Below are 19,464 nucleotides of genomic sequence, written 5' to 3'. Positions count from 1 at the left end.
TCATGATTATTCTGCGGGCCAGACTAAAAGCTTTGGCGGGCCGGATGTGGCCCGCGGGCCGCCAGTTGACGATGGCTGATCTGTAATCTGATCAGATTTAGTCTCTCTGACTTCTAAACATAACTATCAGTCACACAACATGTGTTCTGTAAAGAATAAGCCTTTAAATCAGACAAATAGCAGTTAAAATCCCTCCAAATCAAAATCAATAAAAAGTTTACATAAAACGTCATCACCGGGAAAGATCTTCTAATATCCTTCAAATTTCAGGATGACCAAATCCTGTTGACCAGAGCCTTAATGGAACCAACAGTGTAGCCTGCTTTCTTAGCAAAGAACAACAGGTAGGTCACAAATAGTCATTGTTTGTTTTAATTTTAAGAAACAGAAACATTTTACATTCTTTATTTTGTTATAATGTTTTTTGTCTGTTTTTTTTGTTTACCATATGTCATTAGATGTGACATGCTTCATATATGCTTCAAATATTAAGAAATGTATATCAGTAAACATTGATTTTGTGATCATTCATTTAAAAAAAAAAAATCACAACTGAATCCACCCTTCTGATGGGATCAGGGGCCTGTTTCACAAAACCAAGATGAGGGTGTGATGGTTGGAGTCCGGCTGGCTGTGAGTTTTTGTTTTTTGTTTTTTCCCTCTGTCATGTTTGTCTCTCTCTCTGTACTTTTTGTAATCCGTCTTCTGTTTTCTCGTTTCAGTCACCACCTTCACCGTCACTCTGCCTCCAGTCAGCTGGCTCCTCCATCCAGTCCCTCCCTCACGGTTCCCTGCTCCAGCCTGCCTCAGCTCTCACCACTCCGCGCTTCAGTGCCTCTCCTGCGGCTCTCCCAGCCCCGGTCTCCCCGTGCTCTCGGAGCTTCCTGTTCCGGTCCTCGCACCCGTGCTCCTGTCCCTGGCATCCCCCTTCCCACTTCCCCATTCGCTTCCCCTTTTTCCCTAAATAAAATAACTTTTGCTGAGCTTTGCGTTTGGGTCCGTTCTGTCCTACTTGTAACAAAGGGATTAAGCCGGGATTTCCCCGTTATCCTGGATGAATTTAGCCTTGACTCGGTTTCACGAAAGCGGAGGCACATAAATCACCATGGAGATTTATTCTGTGCAGCTAGCCTGCTCCCGACCAGGCTAACAGCTAGCCTGCTGCTCCCGACCAGGCTAACAGCCAGGCTAACAGCTAGCCTGCTGCTCCCGACCAGGCTAACAGCCAGGCTAACAGCTAGCCTGCTCCAGACCAGGCTAACAGCCAGGCTAACAGCCAGGCTAACAGCTAGCCTGCTCCCGACCAGGCTAACAGCCAGGCTAACAGCTAGCCTGCTCCAGACCAGGCTAACAGCCAGGCTAACAGCCAGGCTAACAGCCAGGCTACTCCCGACCAGGCTAACAGCTAGTCTGCTCCCGACCAGGCTAACCAGGATTTATTTAATCCTGGAGCCTTTTCTGATCACCCAGCAGTGGTTTTACCTTATTGTTATCAGCCTGGATTAAAATACAACAGGTGCATATTGCTGTTCATTTAAGTACTGTTATTATTTAAAGTTGTGACCATTCTTTTTTTTAATAATTATTCATGTGACAGTCATTGTTCCTGTTATATTGCTGTATGAAGACTGCTGTTCATATTGTTGTTAGAAGTTTGATGAATATATTATGACAGTTGTTGAGATAATTAGAAAAGGCTGATAACATTTCAGATGTGTTTTAAATGAAGTCTGTTATTAAGGTCAATACATACAATGCTGTACATTTCTATAGTTGACCAATGCACCTTGAATTATTTTAGTTGATTACTTTTTTTTTAATTCTTTAACAATAAGGATCATGTTTGTTCCTCTTCCATGTGCATTGTATTTGGCATTCTTAGTACACCGTGTGTGTTCTGTCCAGTAAACTGGGACTATAATTTGAGAGAAAAACTGGGCCCAGAATATCTCAGGGAGACATAGAGGACCAGTCTGTCTCTAAGTAAGACCTTAAACTGGATTTATTATCTATGAAGTAGAATTGCATGATGTTTCTAAAGGAAATGTTATGAAATGTGAATTATACCAAAGTGATGATCTTTGAAATCAGTTGATAATGATTTAATATGAATGAATGGATGAAATAATAATGATCAGAGACATGATGGAAGTTAATAACTCAGTTTTAACATTCAGATACATTAATGCGCCTTAAACTGTTTTTTTATATAAATACTCTACATTTGGATACCAAGTTGTTACTTTTATATATTAATTGTTATGCGTACAAATAAAGCCGCTCCAAATATCAACCTGATATAGTGTGTGTGTGTTGTATGAATATATGAATATGTTAAATGTGTAGAGGAGGAGCAGAGACTGGGGGAAGGATGTGATCCTGAGAGACTAAGATCTGAATCTGATGGAGGTCTCTGGTGTCAGCTGAAGACACCTTTGTCCAACATGTCCAGGATTTCACAAACACTCTCACACTAGTTTGATGATTCTCTCAGTCAGAGCGGTCGGGGAGATGCGGACGGCAATATTACCCAACTGAGCGGAGAGTTTGCAAGATTTTGTAACAACGTGTCCTGTTGCAGTGATTGGCTACAGGAGAGAAGAAGTCTGTTCTTGGAGCTGCTCTCCCTTTGACCACAATCAGTATCAACTCCCAGACCGTTGGAGCATGCTCGCCGTCCGCACCACGCTGACCGTAAGAAGCATGAAACACGACACGTATAACTGTTGCTCAGCTCTCCAAACTGACCTTTAAAAACCACTCTGGGGATGTTTGGTGAGTTATGATCCAACATGTGTTATTATAGGGTTAGATGCAGTAAGTGAATCTGATCCTGTTGAACCTGGTGACCCACGCCTGCTCCAGGTAACCGCTGGACGGGGTTCAGTCCTCTGTGTCTTTGTGTTTCTCACCTCAGTTCAGTTCAGTTCAGTTCAGTCACTTTATTATCTCAGATGGGAAAACTGATCTACATTCAGGAACGCAAGATAAAAACCACAGACAGCAAACACCGTACAAATAACAAAAAGACAACAAAACAAAGACATAAAGTGCAAAAATGTTTCCTATACATACAAGATACACAACACAATTTTACATAATACTACCAGAGAAATCTCTAAAAGAAAATCTACATTAGATTAAATTAAGCATGATAACACTCAAGAGTTAATAATACAAGAAAAGGTGATTTAATATCATTTATTATATGAAGGAAAAGAAGAGTGTCTGTACAGTATGCAGTGTAGTAGATGGTGGTACATTATAGTAGATGGTAGTACAGTGTAGTAGAGGGTGGTACAGTGTAGTAGATGGTGGTACAGTGTAGTAGAGGGTGGTACAGTGTAGTAGATGGTGGTACAGTGTAGTAGAGAGTGGTACAGTGTAGTAGAGAGTGGTACAGTGTAGTAGAGGGTGGTACAGTGTAGTAGATGGTGGTACAGTGTAGTAGATGGTGGTACAGTGTAGTAGATGGTGGTACAGTGTAGTAGATGGTGGTACAGTGTAGTAGAGAGTGGTACAGTGTAGTAGAGAGTGGTACAGTGTAGTAGAGAGTGGTACAGTGTAGTAGAGAGTGGTACAGTGTAGTAGAGGGTGGCCAAACTCCCCCAACCTACCCTCTCCCCAGTCCAACGCCTTCGCAGCCAAATGTGCAACTGTACATTTATGTTATGTTATGTTATGTTTTTTTCCTGTTCCCACACTGTTCTTATCTTTATGAGGATAGTCTGAGAGTTGCTTTTTTTCCCCTCTCCTCTCCTCATGTGATGCTGTATTCTCCCTGCGAGAGTTAAGAGAGAGTTGTTTTGGCGCCGCATATATGGCGACTCGGTGTGTCTGTGCATGTTGCTTTAATGTGACATGCACCTACAGCACCAGGACAAATTCCTTGTGTGTGTAAACGTACTTGGCAATAAAGCTTTTTCTGATTCTGATTCTGATACAGTGTAGTAGATGGTGGTACAGTGTAGTAGAGGGTGGTACAGTGTAGTAGAGGGTGGTACAGTGTAGTAGATGGTGGTACAGTGTAGTAGATGGTGTAGTAGAGGGTGGTACAGTGTAGTAGAGGGTGGTACAGTGTAGTAGAGGGTGGTACAGTGTAGTAGAGGGTAGTACAGTGTAGTAGATGGTGGTACAGTGTAGTAGAGGGTGGTACAGTGTAGTAAAGGGTGGTACAGTGTAGTAGAGGGTGGTACAGTGTAGTAGAGGGTGGTACAGTGTAGTAGAGGGTGGTACAGTGTAGTAGAGGGTAGTACAGTGTAGTAGATGGTGGTACAGTGTAGTAGAGGGTGGTACAGTGTAGTAGAGGGTGGTACAGTGTAGTAGAGGGTGGTACAGTGTAGTAGAGGGTGGTCAGTAGGCCTTAGCTTCAGTTAGAGCTCTGCTGAGGAGGGGGCCTGTCTGGGCCTGTTCCTGTAATCAGAGAACAAAATGGAGGATACTTAGTGGGCGGAGCACGTGGTATCTAAAGGCTTAAAGCACATTTTAAATGTGCACCCCCCCCCCCTCTCAGTCTGTGTCAGGATGTGGTGCCAGTTCCTGTTTAATGTTGGTAGAGAGAAACTGCAGCTCTTTATCATACAGTATGTCTGAACAGACTGTTGAAGTTTCACAGCAAACAACTACATTTAAAATATCTGACTGTTTCTGTCAGATGGTTAACTGAACTCAACACTAAATATGATCTATAGAAGCAGATATTATGGCTATGATTCTCTTCTTTGTGTCTGTGGTTAACACAAAAAAAAGATGGTGGTTTGGGTTAAAACACTCCCGCGACTCGAACACCTGTTTCCTTTCTTGTGTGTTCTCCTTAACTTCTTCTTTTTCCTGTTTTAGGAGCCAAACATCCCCCCCGACCTCCTCCCTATGAGGATCTTTACGCTCTTCTACAGCAGCAGTCAACGTGCTGCTGACAGTAATACATATGTGGATTACATACTGATTATAGAGCTTTACTTTTCACAGATATACAGTATGTACCAAAGCTTCTTGCCTTTGCCAGGTTTGTTTTTCTTGTTTCTATCTATTTATTTCAGATGCGTTTACATCTCGGGTCGGTAGAGAGAACCGTGTTCTGAATAAACTGTTGCATGACACCGACGTCCGTGCTCACTTATAAAGGCAATGTTGGCAACCCACCTGACCCGTCTGTAAACACGGACCAAGGAGTTTAATGCACTCGCAAGTCAGAGGGTCGCCCCGTGGCTCAATTAAAGTGAGGGCCAGCGAGGTGGGATCCCGGTCCCTCAGGGTCCCCCACCGTCGGGGAGGTGGAGCGTGAGCGCGTGCGAGGGCAAAGCCAGAGGAAACTCTGGTGGAGGCCCGTAGCGTCCTGACGTAAATCGGTGGTCCGGTCACACAGACCTCTGGAGTGGATTTGCAGCCGTAACCCCACAAAAGGCCAAAATAGCAAATTAGTCTCTTTCTTTCTCTTCATTCTTCTCCTCCTCAGCACCTGCTCATTAATGTCATGGCTGCCATTACACAAACATTTTGAAATAAAAGCCAAAATGACCTCCCTAACTTTAGTGTAACAGCGTGCTGCGTCTGATGTCATTGTTATTGTTATTTTCATCATGCGGGTCAGTTCAGAACCGCAAACAGTTCACACTGGAATCTGATATAGGCCACGTTTTAAAAGGTCATGAGAACAGACAAACTAAAAATCAGATCTGAGCAAAAAATCTGAATTAGGCATTAAGACTTGCTGTGTGAACGTAGCCTCAGATAACGTTGTTATGATTTTGGGCAACAACCTGGCGGGGCGTGCTGGGTGGCTGGTGCTTAGCCTCCATGGACACCTGTGGTTGTGTCCAGGCAGCTAGCGTTCCTTGAGCAGGAGGAGAGTGACCTGGGATTTCTGGATGGTTTTTCAGTCTGTCCCATTGTGTTTCTTCCAGACCTGTGTGATCCAGGTGTTTCCTAAGCCTGTGACGTGTACCAGAGCTGTTCGGGGGTGTAGGATAGTTGGGGTCCTGCAGAACAACTTGTTCCACTGCCTCTTTAGAGCTTCTCCAGGGACAGGGGTTGCTGGGCTTCAGGGTGGAGATTGGCTGACTGGCTGACTTTACTTAATCATTTTATCTGTTTATCATATAAACAACGTTTCAAAGGCCACTGGTTCTTGCTGACTGTCCTTGTTTCAGTGTCACCGGTCAGTCCAGTTTATGGTAGAAATAAGAGCCATCGTGCCGAATCACAAGCTTGGAATTCTTTTTGTCCTGTAACCTGTATTGATGCTTTTAAATAATATACATGGAGATGGCGTCACAATCACCCAGAGCCCAAAGGGACATCTTCATAATTTAATACACGTAAAGAAGCAAAAAGTAGAGAGTATTTCCCTCTGACTAGAAGTAGAAAGTGGCATGAAAACAACATTTGAACATAACATTAATGGAGTACTTCTACAACAGATTGTGATCTCTTACAGGCTGTCTGGTTTTTTTCTGTAATGGTTTCTTGATGCGTGAGAAACTGCCAAGCTGCTGAGAATAGTGATTGAAACAGAGGAAGTGGTTGGTTTAGGGGGAAGAAAAAACTGACAAACAGCACCAATGTCACAGTCACAGTACCTCAGTTTAGACTCCACATAAGGTACTTTATTCAGTGTGAAGTGAGTTAAACATGAACTAATCTTTTACATAACCCTAACACAGTTTGAACTCTTAAGTATATGTTGATCAGTGAGCAGCAGCTGCACCATGAACTCCCCCTCTCTCACTGATAACGCTGCTTACTTGTTCCCTGTAACTCAATGATAAAACCGTTTTAACTTGATTATATTATTATAATAATAATAATAATATTGAGGCAGAGTATTTCAACCCTAAACTCAGATCTGATCAGTAGGTTCTAATACTGACTGTTCTGTTGCTTTAAGAGAGAGACGTGATGTTGTTAGTTTAGTTTCCTGTGTCAGGGTGTCTGGCTGCTGCAGCAGCAGGTCAGCTGATGCATGGCACACAGTATGTGCATCTTTTTTTTCATGAGTTCGCTGCACACAGACCAGTCAATAGAGAAGTCTGCCTCAATAAAACTCCCATCCTCCAATATAATCCTTCATAATAAAAACCTAATCAGTGTGTTTTGGGGTAGGACAGTTTAATGTGTAAAGTGAGAGGAAAGGTCCCCTGTGAGTGTGTTAACCATCAACACATAGACATCAGGCCTGTCTCTGAGTAGCAGCAGCATGATAAACTCCTCCTCCTCTCTCTGATAAACACTGCATGGTCTGTCCCTGTAACACCACCATTACATGTTTTCAATTCCAAATATTTTTCAGCTTGAACTCAGATCTGATATCAGGAGATTATAAATACTGACTGTGTTGTTGATTTAAGAAAAGGAAATGTGATGTTGTTCAACCTTTACCCTCCAGCTTTAGGGGTTAGTTACACAAAACTTAGTTTCAGGTCACTGAACTGTAAAATAAACAAGTTGCATTAATAATCTCACTGGAATTATTAACAGGAAACAGAACTAACAGGATGTTATAGTTCAGGGGGTTTCACCAGAAGTTATTCTACAGTTTGAATAAAAACTGTGACCATAAAGAAGGTGAAGCAGGAAAGAGGAAGCAGCAGCCATCTTTACTGATCAGACACACACACACACACACACACACACACACACACGCACACACACACACACACACACACACACACACACACAGAGACACACACACAGAGCACTGACTGACCTCAGTCTACTTCATTAACTCTTCTCTCTCTGCACCGTCAATTCAATTCAATTCAATTCAATTTTATTTATAGTATCAAATCATAACAAGAGATATCTCGAGACACTTTACAGATAGAGTAGGTCTAGACCAAACTCTGTACTTTACGAAGCCCCAACTATTACAGTGGTTGCCTCAAGAGCAAGCATTAGCAGTAGCTATTGCGACAGTGGCAAGGAAAAACTCCCTTTTTTGTTAGGAAGAAACCTGGGACAGACCCAGACTCTTGGTAGGCGGTGTCTGACGGCACCAGTTGGGGGAGTGGTGAATGGTGGCAATAATAGTCATAATAAAGATAGTGAAGCAGTGATCACAATGGTAGTCGTAGTAGTTCATGTCATAGTAGGGCACAGCAGGGCGTTACGGGGTGTAGTGTGGCACAGCAGCCTGGGTGGACGCGGTTGGACGCGGCAGGACGCAGTCGGACACTGCGGGGAAACGCAGAGCGTAGCAGGGTGTAGTAAGTCCATAGCGTCAGCTGTACCCAGGACCCCGGTGTAGGTGCCACCCAATTCCAAGGCGATGTTCTGGGTGAAGAAGAAGCAAAGGGACTCCGGGGAGAAAACTCCCCAGAGCTAGGTTAGTAACAGGCATTTCTGGGACTAAGATGCACACAAAAGGAGACAAGTGAAAAGAGAGAAGAGGGAGCGGCTCATTGTGTCCTTGGAAGGAGCTTCCCACAGCAGTCTAGAGTTATAATAGCATAACTAAGAGAGGCAGGCTAAAGAGAGGGGCCCTGGACCGGGCTCGTACTCTCCCCTGCCGGAACGGGCTTGTACTTCCTGCCTCCCTCTACTCTACTCTACTATGCTGCAACTCCTCACTCCCTAACTATAAGCTTTATTAAAGATGATGGTTTTCAGTTTATTCTTAAATGTGGCGACGGTGTCAGCCCCCCGAACCCAAGTTGGGAGCTGGTTCCACAGGAGAGGAGCCTGGTAGCTGAAGGCTCTGGCTCCCATTCTACTTTTAGAGACTCTAGGAACCACAAGTAACTCTGAGTTCTGGGAGCGCAGTGCTCTAGTGGGACAATAAGGTACTAAAAGCTCTTCTATGTATGATGGTGCTTGACCATTTAGTGCTTTGTAGGTCAGGAGAAGGATTTTAAATTCAATCCTGGATTTTACAGGAAGCCAATGCAGAGAAGCTAATACAGGAGAAATGTGATCTCTTTTGTTAGTTCTTGTCAGAACACGTGCTGCAGCATTCTGGATCAGCTGGAGGGTCTTGAGGGACTTATTTGAGCAGCCTGATAGTAAAGAATTACAGTAGTCCAGCCGGGAAGTTACGAATGCATGGACTAGTTTTTCAGCATCGTTTTGAGACAGGATGTTCCTGATTTTGGCAATGTTACGAAGATGGAAAAAGGCTGTTCTTGAGGTTTGTTTTAAGTGGGCGTTAAAGGATAGATCCTGGTCAAAAATGATTCCTAGATTTCTGACAGTAGTGCTGGAGGCCAGGGCAATACCATCTAGGGTAGCTATATCTTTAGATAATGAAGTTCGGTGGTGCTTGGGTCCCAGCACAATAACTTCCGTTTTGTTTGAGTTCAACATCAGAAAATTGTGGGTCATCCAGGATTTTATATCTTTAATGCACGCTTGAAGTTTAGCTAACTGACCGCTTTCGTCTGGCTTAATTGACAGATATAATTGGGTGTCGTCTGCGTAACAGTGAAAGTTAATTGAGTGTTTCCTAATAATATTGCCTAGAGGAAGCATATATAAAGAGAATAGAATTGGTCCAAGCACTGAGCCTTGAGGATCGCCATGGCTAACTTTAGCGTATTTGGATGGTTTATCGTTAATATTAACAAATTGGGATCGCTCAGAAAAATAGGACTTAAACCAGCTTAGTGCGATTCCTTTAATGCCAACTAAATGTTCCAGTCTCTGTAAGAGGATGGTATGGTCAATAGTGTCGAATGCAGCACTAAGATCTAATAAGACAAGTACGGAGACAAGTCCTTTGTCAGCAGCAGTTAGAAGGTCGTTAGTGATTTTCACCAGTGCCGTCTCTGTGCTATGATGCATTCTAAATCCTGACTGAAAGTCTTCAAATAGACTATTTCTATGCAGAAAGTCACACAATTGATTAGCGACTACCTTCTCAAGGATTTTGGAGAGAAACGGGAGGTTAGATATAGGTCTATAGTTGGCTAAGACCTCAGGGTCGAGGGTGGGTTTTTTCAGAATAGGTTTTATCACAGCTACTTTAAAAGACTGCGGTACGTGACCCGTTAATAAGGACATATTGATCGTATCTAGTAATGTGGTGTTGACCACGGGTAGTGCTTCTTTAAGTAGCTTCGTTGGAATGGGGTCTAAGAGACAGGTAGTTGGCTTAGCTGAAGAGACCCTTAACATTAATTGTTGGAGGTCTAAAGGATAAAAGCCGTCTAAATAAGTATCAGGTCTTATCGTTCTCTCTAGCCCTCCTGCGCCCAATGGTGAGTCGTTGGAAGCTGTGGGCAGAAGGTGATGAATTTTTTCTCTAATTGTTATAATTTTATCATTAAAAAAGGTCATGAAGTCATCACTGCTCAGAGCTATAGGAATAGATGGCTCAATAGAGCTGTGACTATCTGTCAGCCTGGCTACAGTGCTGAAAAGAAACCTTGGGTTGTTCTTATTTTCTTCTATTAGTGATGAGTAATAGTCTGATCTGGCATTTCTGAGGGCCCTCCTATAATTTTTTAGACTATCTTGCCAATCCACACGAGATTCTTCCAGTTTGGTGGAACGCCATTTACTTTCAAGTTTTCGTGAGATTTGTTTTAATTTGCGAGTTTGGGAGTTATACCAAGGTGCTAGTTTCCTTTCCTTCATCATCTTCTTTTTGAGAGGAGCAACCGAGTCTAAAGTAGTCCGTAGGCAGGCCGTAGCAGCGTCTACAAAGTTATCAAGTTGGGAGGGACTAGAGTTAACATAACAGTCCTCTGTTATATTAAGGCATGACATTGAGTTAAGTGCTGTTGGAATAGCTTCCTTAAATTTAGCTATAGCACTGTCAGATAAGCATCTAGTGTAGAAACTTTTATTTAATTTCGTATAGTCTGGTAGTAGGAATTCGAAAGTTATTAAAAAATGGTCTGATAATAAAGGATTCTGCGGAAATACTATTAAATCGTCAATTTTGATGCCATATTCTAGCACAAGGTCGAGGGTGTGGTTAAAACAGTGCGTGGCCTCATGCACACTCTGACTGAAACCAATAGAATCTAGCAGTGAATTGAAAGCAGTACTAAGGCTATTGCTCTCATGTCCACATGGATATTAAAATCACCTACAATAAGTACTTTGTCTGATTGAAGGACTACGCATGATAAAAACTCTGAGAATTCAGATAAAAACTCAGAATATGGACCTGGTGCTCGGTAAACAACAACGAATATAATTGGCTGTACTGTTTTCCATGTTGGGTGTTGAAGATTAAGAACAAGGCTTTCAAACGAGTTATAATTTAGTTTAGGTTTAGGATTAATTAACAGGCTCGAGTCAAATATGGCTGCAACTCCCCCTCCTCGGCCTGAGCCTCGTGGAATTTGGGTATTATTATGACTGGGAGGAGTGGCTTCGTTTAAACTAACATATTCGTCATGGCCCAGCCAGGTTTCGGTGAGGCAGAATAAATCAATGTGGTTATCTGATATCAATTCGTTTACCAATAATGCTTTCGATGACAGAGATCTAATATTTAATAGTCCACATTTGATTTTCCTATTCTGTTCTATCGTTGCAGTGGTTGTTTTAATTCCAATTAGGTTGTTTAGTATAGCACCTCTTTTGTTAGCGTTTGGTTTAAACGGTCTCAGTCGGGGGACAGACACGGTGGTTATGGGATTATGAATGGGTGATTGCTCTGAAGGGAGCACAGAGGGGCGTGTAGCGCTGTATCTCTGATTATTGACTTTGGGAGAGTGTGTCTGGTCAGTGTGCTTGTGGGAGTGTTTACGGGATGTAAACAGTCAATCAGAGGTCTGGGTATGCAGGGCGTGGTGCAAATTTCCACGTAGCATCTGGCTTCCGCGTGTATTGGGATGAATCCCATCCCTGCTGAACAGGGAGCCACGTTCCCAAAACAGATTGAAGTTGTCACACTATTTATTCTCTTGTTAAATTACAGAAACACGTTGACTTGTTCATTCACTTGTTTGGTCTTTTTTACTTTTAAATATTTTATATATGCAGCTATATTTGGTTTATAATACTTACTTCCTGTAAAGTTGTGTGTGTGTGTGTGTGTGTGTGTGTGTGTGTGTGTGTGTGTGTGTGTGTGTGTGTGTGTGTGTGTGTGTGTGTGTGTGTGTGTGTGTGTGTGTGTGTGTGTGCGTGTATTTGTGTGTGTGTGTGTGTGTGTGTGTGTGCGTGTGTGTGCGTGTGTGTGCGTGTGTGTGTGTGTGTGTGTGCGTGTTTGTGTGTGTGTGTGTGTGTGTGCGTGTGTGTGCGTGTGTGTGCGTGTTCGTGTGTGTGCGTGTGTGTGTGTGTGTGTGTGCGCGTTTTTTTGTGTGTGTGTGTGTATGTGTATGTGTGTGTGTATGTGTGTGTGTGTGTGTGTGTGTGTGTGTCCTGGTATTTCTCAGCTTTAGACTCAGGAGAACTAGTCCTCTTGTGTTTTTATTTCAAAGTGTATATCTGTCTGATCTCATCAGCTGATCTGATCTGTAGGTACATCTCCCAACGTCCAATATAATCCTTCATAATAAAAACCTGACCAATGTGTTTTGAGGTAGGACTCCATTTGACAGTTTACCCTGACTTTAGTCATCAGTAACCCTCAGCAGAGTTAAACTGAACTGTGAAACGAGTTGTATAAATAATCTCTCTGGAATGATTTAAAACTAAACTGAAAGTGTGTTTTAGTTAAAAATGATTTTATTTTAGGAGATTTTACTCAAAGTTATTCTACAGTTTGAATAAAAACTGACTATAAAGAAGGTGAAGCAGGAAAGAGGAAGCAGCAGCCATCTTTACTGATCACACACACACACACACACACACACACACACACACACACACACACACACACACACACAGAGAGCTCTGACTGACCTCAGTCTACTTTATTAACTCTTCTCTCTCTGCACCGTCACACTATTTATACCCTCATTAAGTTACATAAACACGTTGACCTGTTTGTTGGTCATTGTTATATTCTATATTTATTATATATGCAGCTATATTTGGTTCCTAATAGTTAAATGTGTATGTAGATCTCTCTGTGTTCATCTTTATGTCTGATTCTGTCTTCCTGTAAGAGTTTGTGTTTCCTAGGATGGTGAAGACATGTCCCGCCTTACTCTGCCTCTGATTGGCTTATCCTGGTATGTTTACCCTAACCCTAACCAATCTCACTCCTCATGCCTAAATCTAACCAATTCAACCGATGAAGTACTAGCCAATCAGAGGCCGAGTGGGGCGGGACATTCCTTAACCGTCCTAGGAAACCATTTTGCTTCCTGTAAAGTGTTCTGTGTGTGAGTCAGAGTTTATGTACGTATACGTTCATATTTGTCAGATTCTTTGATTAAAAAGAATCTAGTCTCAGTGAATCACTCTGACAGCATGCAGCTGTGACCTTCATGACTTCAGTCTCCTCTTCTCTCTCTGTGGACCATCTGGACCAAACACAGTTGGAATCAGCTCTCAGATCATCTTCATTTTATGTCTTTATTATGAAGCTGAAGACTGTATTATGTATATAGGTGTGTCTAAATGTGCATGTGTGTGCTCGTTAGCATCAGTTCAGCTTCATGTGTGTCTTTGGCAGAAGAACCTAAATGTGACGTAACATGTTTTGCATTCAGATAAAATAACTTGTTGGAACTGATCCAAGAAACACAGAAACATGTTTACTTGCAGACAAACTGCTGATCTGATAGAAAACAGATGCACTGAACTGTATGTAACATATAAATTAACTCTTTTATTTAAATATTAATGATAAATGTAGTTCTGTTTCTGTCTGTCCACTGGGCCTTTTGTCCCTCCAGTGGTGGAGCTGATTATTCTGCAGACTTCCTGTAAATGAAAGACTTCCCAGTGAAATGCTCCTCTGGAGAACAGAGTGAAAGCTGCCTCCTGCTGGCTGTCTGACTGCATTACATCATCCTCAGCACATGATTGGCTCAATGTATGCATCATCAGATCATCTTCATTTACTAGGCACTGCACTTACTCGTGCCCGTAGCAAGACACCTGTCAAGTTTAAAATCCATCAGACTAACGGTTCGAGAGATATGCGCCTAACACCCACACACACACACACACACACACACACACACTATGTGTTTATGTGAGAGAATGACTGTCCCAGGGGTGAAAAGGTAACATCTACCTTCATTAGCCTCATGCCCCATCCTGTATATCTGCTCATTAAAGATCATCAGACTGTAATCATGAGCTGAATGTTCACCGACTACAGAATCTAACCTCAGACCCTCTGCTCTGTAGCTGTTTCTGATTGGTGTAAAGTTTCCAACCGCTGGCTGATGTTGCAGCTGTTTATAGTCTGTGGTGTGTTTGTTCTCTGTTATCTGCTGAAGAGAAGTGTGGATCGGTTAGCCTCAACCAGAACAAATGTTCCATCTGTCAGAGATGTGAAACCCACAGAACCACACGAGGAGACACCAGAGTTTATTGATCCTGCACAGAAACAAGCTCATAAATACAATATCAATATCAGTAAATAGTTATTATCATTAGACTCTGTTCAGTAGATATTTGTTGGTTGTTGTGCAACGTAATGAACACTTACAGAGCAACAAATCTATGACTTAAATAAGAAGCATTGAAGGAAACACATCTAAAGAATTTAAATATGCTTTTTGTAGCTGCATTAATCTCATTTAGCCTTAACATCAATCAACATTTATTCATAGTGCTTCACAGCAACCAACAGGTATCCAAAGTGCTCCAAGGACCAAGAATAAAACAACATATCATACAATAAAAAGAGGAAAACATAGAATACAGTAAAATCTGAAACTGTTGCATAAAAACAGGAGAAATAAAGAGATAATGCTGCAACGCTGCTGTGAATTAAAAGTAGGGTTGGGTATTGTTTGGGTTTTTTATGATACCGGTGCTAAAACAATACTTTTAAAACGGTGCCTGAACCGAAATATATATAATATATTTATAATGTATATCATATGTAAGAAAAGCTTTTTTGCACACCTCTTTTGTCATCAAATTTTTTTTTGATATGATCAAAAGTAGCTAGCAGATCAAAAGCTTAGAGAAGAGTCCCGCACACTGACCATTACGCAAGCAATAATTTATTTAGAAACATCTACCTTCATCAGGTAAATTCACACATTCACCTCAACCATAGCCTTAAATAGTTTGGTTGACTAACCAGGACCACTCAGGTCCGGCTCTTGAATGACGTCATTCATTCACAAAGTGGCGTTCCCATCACAGACTGTGAACAGGAAAAGGCAGAAAAAATGCCACTCAGTACATTTAAAAACAATGGATAATCAGACCAGTTATGTTATAGGCTCATAATCAATGCATTGTCATTAGCCCAATATTTTTCTACTCTTAATCAGAGAGGACACAGTCCATTCAAAAGTGGATCGTTACATTGGTTAAATTACATTATAACAGTCCACATGCACCTGTACAATGAACAGTTTTTGAGGATAAACTAATAAGAAAAAAAGGAAAAACAACTAACAAGAAAAAAAACATCATCAAATTAGCATAACATGATATTGAGATTAAATTCATCATTCAGGCCTTTTGGCGATAGGGTCTGCAAAGTAAATATCCAATATGCCTCGCGTCTTTTTAGTAGCAAGTCGTGGTTGCCCCCCCTTTTTGGAAGACTGACTTGTTCAATGCCACAAAAGCGCAATGATGAGATGTCATGTTTATGATCATTAAAGTGTACCGCGACCGGGTAATCCCGGTCATTTCTGCGAATAGAGCTCTTATGTTCGCTAATGCGTTGTTTTAACTGCCTCATGGTCTTACCTCCATACACCAGACCACATGGACAAACAAATCTGTCTGTCATGTCAAAAGCAAATGACATGAAAGACAGATTTGTACAGCTCCAATTAAGAGTGTCATCACTTGTGTCTCCACTCATGTAGTGTACATTTTAACGTGTCCTTTAATGTATTCTGTTGAATGAGTTTTAAGATCCATAAAGCGTTTATATATGGCTGATATCACCCCTTTACTGAGATTTGACTTATATGCTCTTTTAAATAGTTCTATGAGACTGGAATTAGCCTCGGTTACATTTTTAACCTTTTTGTCAACATAATGCCGTAACTGTAGATATCTAAAGTTTCTATGCTCCACATATCTGGAACAAACTCCCAGAAAACTGCAGGTCTGCCGCAACTCTCAGTTCTTTTAAATCAAGGCTGAAGACCTATCTATTTGATGCTGCCTTTCTTTCTATATAAGCATATAAAGAGAAATTCCTATTTTATCTGCTTTTATATATTTAACTGTTTTAATTGCTCTTTAATGTTTCATTTCTTATACTGCACTGTAACTTTTATTCTTGTATTTTAACTGTTTTAAATTTTTTATTCTGTTTTCATGTAAAGCACTTTGAATTGCCCTGTTGCTGAAATGTGCTATACAAATAAAGCTGCCTTGCCTTGCCTAAAGAAATCCTGTTTCTCCAGTAGATCATTTTCTTGAATAATTTCAAAACTAAACAATATGTTTCCATTCATAATATTGCATAGAGCTGTTACTCCATTAGCTCTCCACTTTTTGAATCTGGTGTCCATTTTATTCGGTGTGAAGTCTGAGTCATATCCACACCATTTAAGAGACAGTAGATCTTCTAGTTTATATTCTCTAATGATATTTTTCCACACCTTAAGAGTAAATTTGACCCATGGGTTATCAGAACTGTCTATGTAGTGTTGCAGTTTGGAGTCAGCTATAATTGCTTGTATTGGAATGGGAAACAGGTTTTCTTCAATGTCTTTCCATTGTGCAGAATATGAAGGATTGCACCAGCATAGTATAGCTCTTGTCTGGGCGGCATAATAGTATTCCTTGAAGGATGGCAAACCCCATCCTTCCTCCCTTCTCCTTCACTAACTGCAGTGTTTTGAGACGAACCCTTGGTCTCTTGCCTTGCCACAAGTATCCAGTTAATATTTTGTCCCATTCATTTAGGTGGCTTTGGGGAACTTCTATTGGAAGGGTTTGAAATAGATATAACAATCTGGGTAATATGTTCATTTTAACAGATTGTACTCTTGAGCTGAAACTAAAGAAAGGGATGAGGCTCCATCTTGTGATATCTTCTTTGATTTTTTGGTGTATAGGAGAATAGTTATATTCTGATAGTTTTGATAGATCTTTTGGAATAGTTATGCCCAGGTACTTAAAGGATTTTGTTTGCCATGTCCATGGGTTTTTGTCTTCTCATTCTGGTGTTGGATTATAATTATATGATAGTGCTTGGGTTTTACCCACATTGACTTTATATCCTGATAATTGTCCATAATTCTTCAGTGCCAGCATCAACTGAGGCAGAGATTGTGTTGGCTGGCTAAGGAAACCTAGTACATCATCTGCGTAGCAAGCTAGCTTACGCGCTCTTCCCGCAAGGTGAATGCCTCTTATTTCTCTGTTTTGTCTTACATATTGGACAAGTGGTTCAAGAAAAAGTGCGAACAATAATGGTGACCATGCACAGCCCTGTCTTGTACCCCTTTCCAGGGTAAACCTATTTGATAAATAACCATTGACCTTGACCCTTGCAGTAGGATTAGATCTGATCTCTTTAATAGTCACTGTCTCTCACCCCTAAAGGCCATTTTATTAAGAGTTAAATCTACGCCGTGGCCACGTATGTAGGTACATGGAGATACCGAGCCTGATGTCACCTCTTAAAAAAATTGAACTACCCGTTACAGCGCTCAGCGGTGGCTTGGTAGCATTGCATTTCCCCCCCGACTCATTTCCTGGTTCTCCTTCTCCATAAACTCCATTAGCATGAGCTAACGCTAATGTTACTTTACAACGTAGCACGTTAAGCTGGAGCAATTGATATTGAAATGTATCAATAACTAAGATCTCTGCTGTATTACTGTGTGTAAGTGGCATGTAATCAATGACCAAATGATGCTGCGTGCCAGAAAGCAAGCTGTATTACGGTTACTGAGTATTATTCTTTCTGGGACATTTTATGATTTACAATTACTCTCGAACGTCTCATCTGGGTGCCATGTTTTGACCATAGACAGTTAAAGACATGGACAATGTGACGCCGTATAATTCCACGGAGACCAGTGAAGGATATTAGAAGATCTTTCCCGGTGATGGCTGAGCGTTACTGAGCAGCCTCCAACTGAGCTTGAAGACGTAGATGTGACGTGAGCAACCTGTCTGAAAGTTGGAAGTCTTCTGGTAGCTGTGCCAAGAGAAATCTCAATCATTCCCAATCTAGCAGAGACGGAGAGCGTAGGTATATGTAAGGAGATAACATAGACACAGGCTAATTACTGATCACTAAAATGATAGTTAACATTAGTAATTAAACTTAAACAGCTAATGGAAGTCCAAACTGCCTGAGAGCTTCTCCTGTACTATACGGTAATTCCTCTACTATGAGACAGTAAGTCTCGTGGTTATGACCCAATCGTTAGCCTATTTTTATAAAAACGTCTGCTACGGAGCCATAACGTGAGCTACAAGGTAATGGAGCCTTTTATACATTGTCGTGTTTCTTTAGAAATAAACAATGGACAAATAGAGTCTTTAAACTCTTAAGATGTAAAGTTATTCTCTGTCAAAGTGACGTCAAAATGAATGGCAGTCAATGGGATGCTAACGGTGGGTGAGTGCTTATTAGATCAAAATGGCGCCATAGGAGCTTTAAACAATGTCTGAGTTGAAAACACGAGAGGCACAAAGGCACTCTAAAACTTGCCCCGACAACTGCCGTTTTAGCTCAGTGGAGGCTCATACACGTAGCTGCAGCTTCTCCGTGTTGCCTGCACTGATTTGGGTCATGGTTTTTTCAATCGAAAGTGTACGCATGTTTATAGATTAACGTAAAAATTGCCCGGAATTCTCCGTTAAGTACTTCAGGTTACAGCTTTTAGGGAGGGGTTGGTAGGCAGTCTGGTTTGCATTTGCACGAGAGGGCGGGACTTACAGCGAGGGTTACAGGAGGAGCTGAATCTGAAGGAGAATCTAAAGCTAAAGCAGGCTACTGTAATGCGTGTGCGGGTTAATTAAAGATGAATGCCCAAAACTATTTTATCAGCAGGCAAGAGTTTTATTCAATTCACAACTATAGTTAGTCTTTGATGGTGATACAACGTTAACTACCTCGAAACACTCTGCTCCAACTCCACCTTAATACAACATAATAACACATTTAAGGATACAACCAAGACCATCAAACTAACAATATACACCATAACACCCAAAGACTAAGACAAAGACACATACTGATCTAGAATCATTTACTATAAGAGATATTCAGACGAGCCTCACCGCGTCACACTATAAACACAGTACAGACACACGTTCACACACTTCATACCCAAACTGTGTTCACAGTTCACATAACACAACAGTTTTACTAACATTATGCACATAACAGGATTCACACATACCATTCATGAAGCCTTAGCGCCTGAGAGGAAGCGACTGCCGGGTAATTAGCATCCAGCAAACTGCATTTACTGGTCCAATATGGCGGCGACGTGCTGTGCTCAGATA

The 19,464-nt window shown here is 41.5% G+C and overlaps 1 protein-coding gene and 1 long non-coding RNA gene across 2 annotated transcripts in view; one reads left to right on the top strand and one right to left on the bottom strand.

Annotated features, from left to right (window-relative positions):
• LOC116067087 overlaps positions 1 to 19,464 on the bottom strand; it is a 115,745-nt gene that overhangs the window by 17,295 nt on the left and 78,986 nt on the right. The gene's annotated exons all lie outside the window — the stretch shown is intronic.
• On the top strand, positions 1,945 to 12,501 carry LOC118493681. The gene is made up of 3 exons (XR_004895632.1): positions 1,945 to 2,163; positions 3,224 to 3,230; positions 12,492 to 12,501. It is a non-coding gene; the product is annotated as an uncharacterized LOC118493681 (long non-coding RNA).

This window comes from Sander lucioperca, chromosome 17 (assembly GCF_008315115.2).
Source record: "Sander lucioperca isolate FBNREF2018 chromosome 17, SLUC_FBN_1.2, whole genome shotgun sequence".
Taxonomy (NCBI): Eukaryota; Metazoa; Chordata; class Actinopteri; order Perciformes; family Percidae; genus Sander; species Sander lucioperca.
This window is presented reverse-complemented; position numbering and strand designations above follow the sequence as displayed.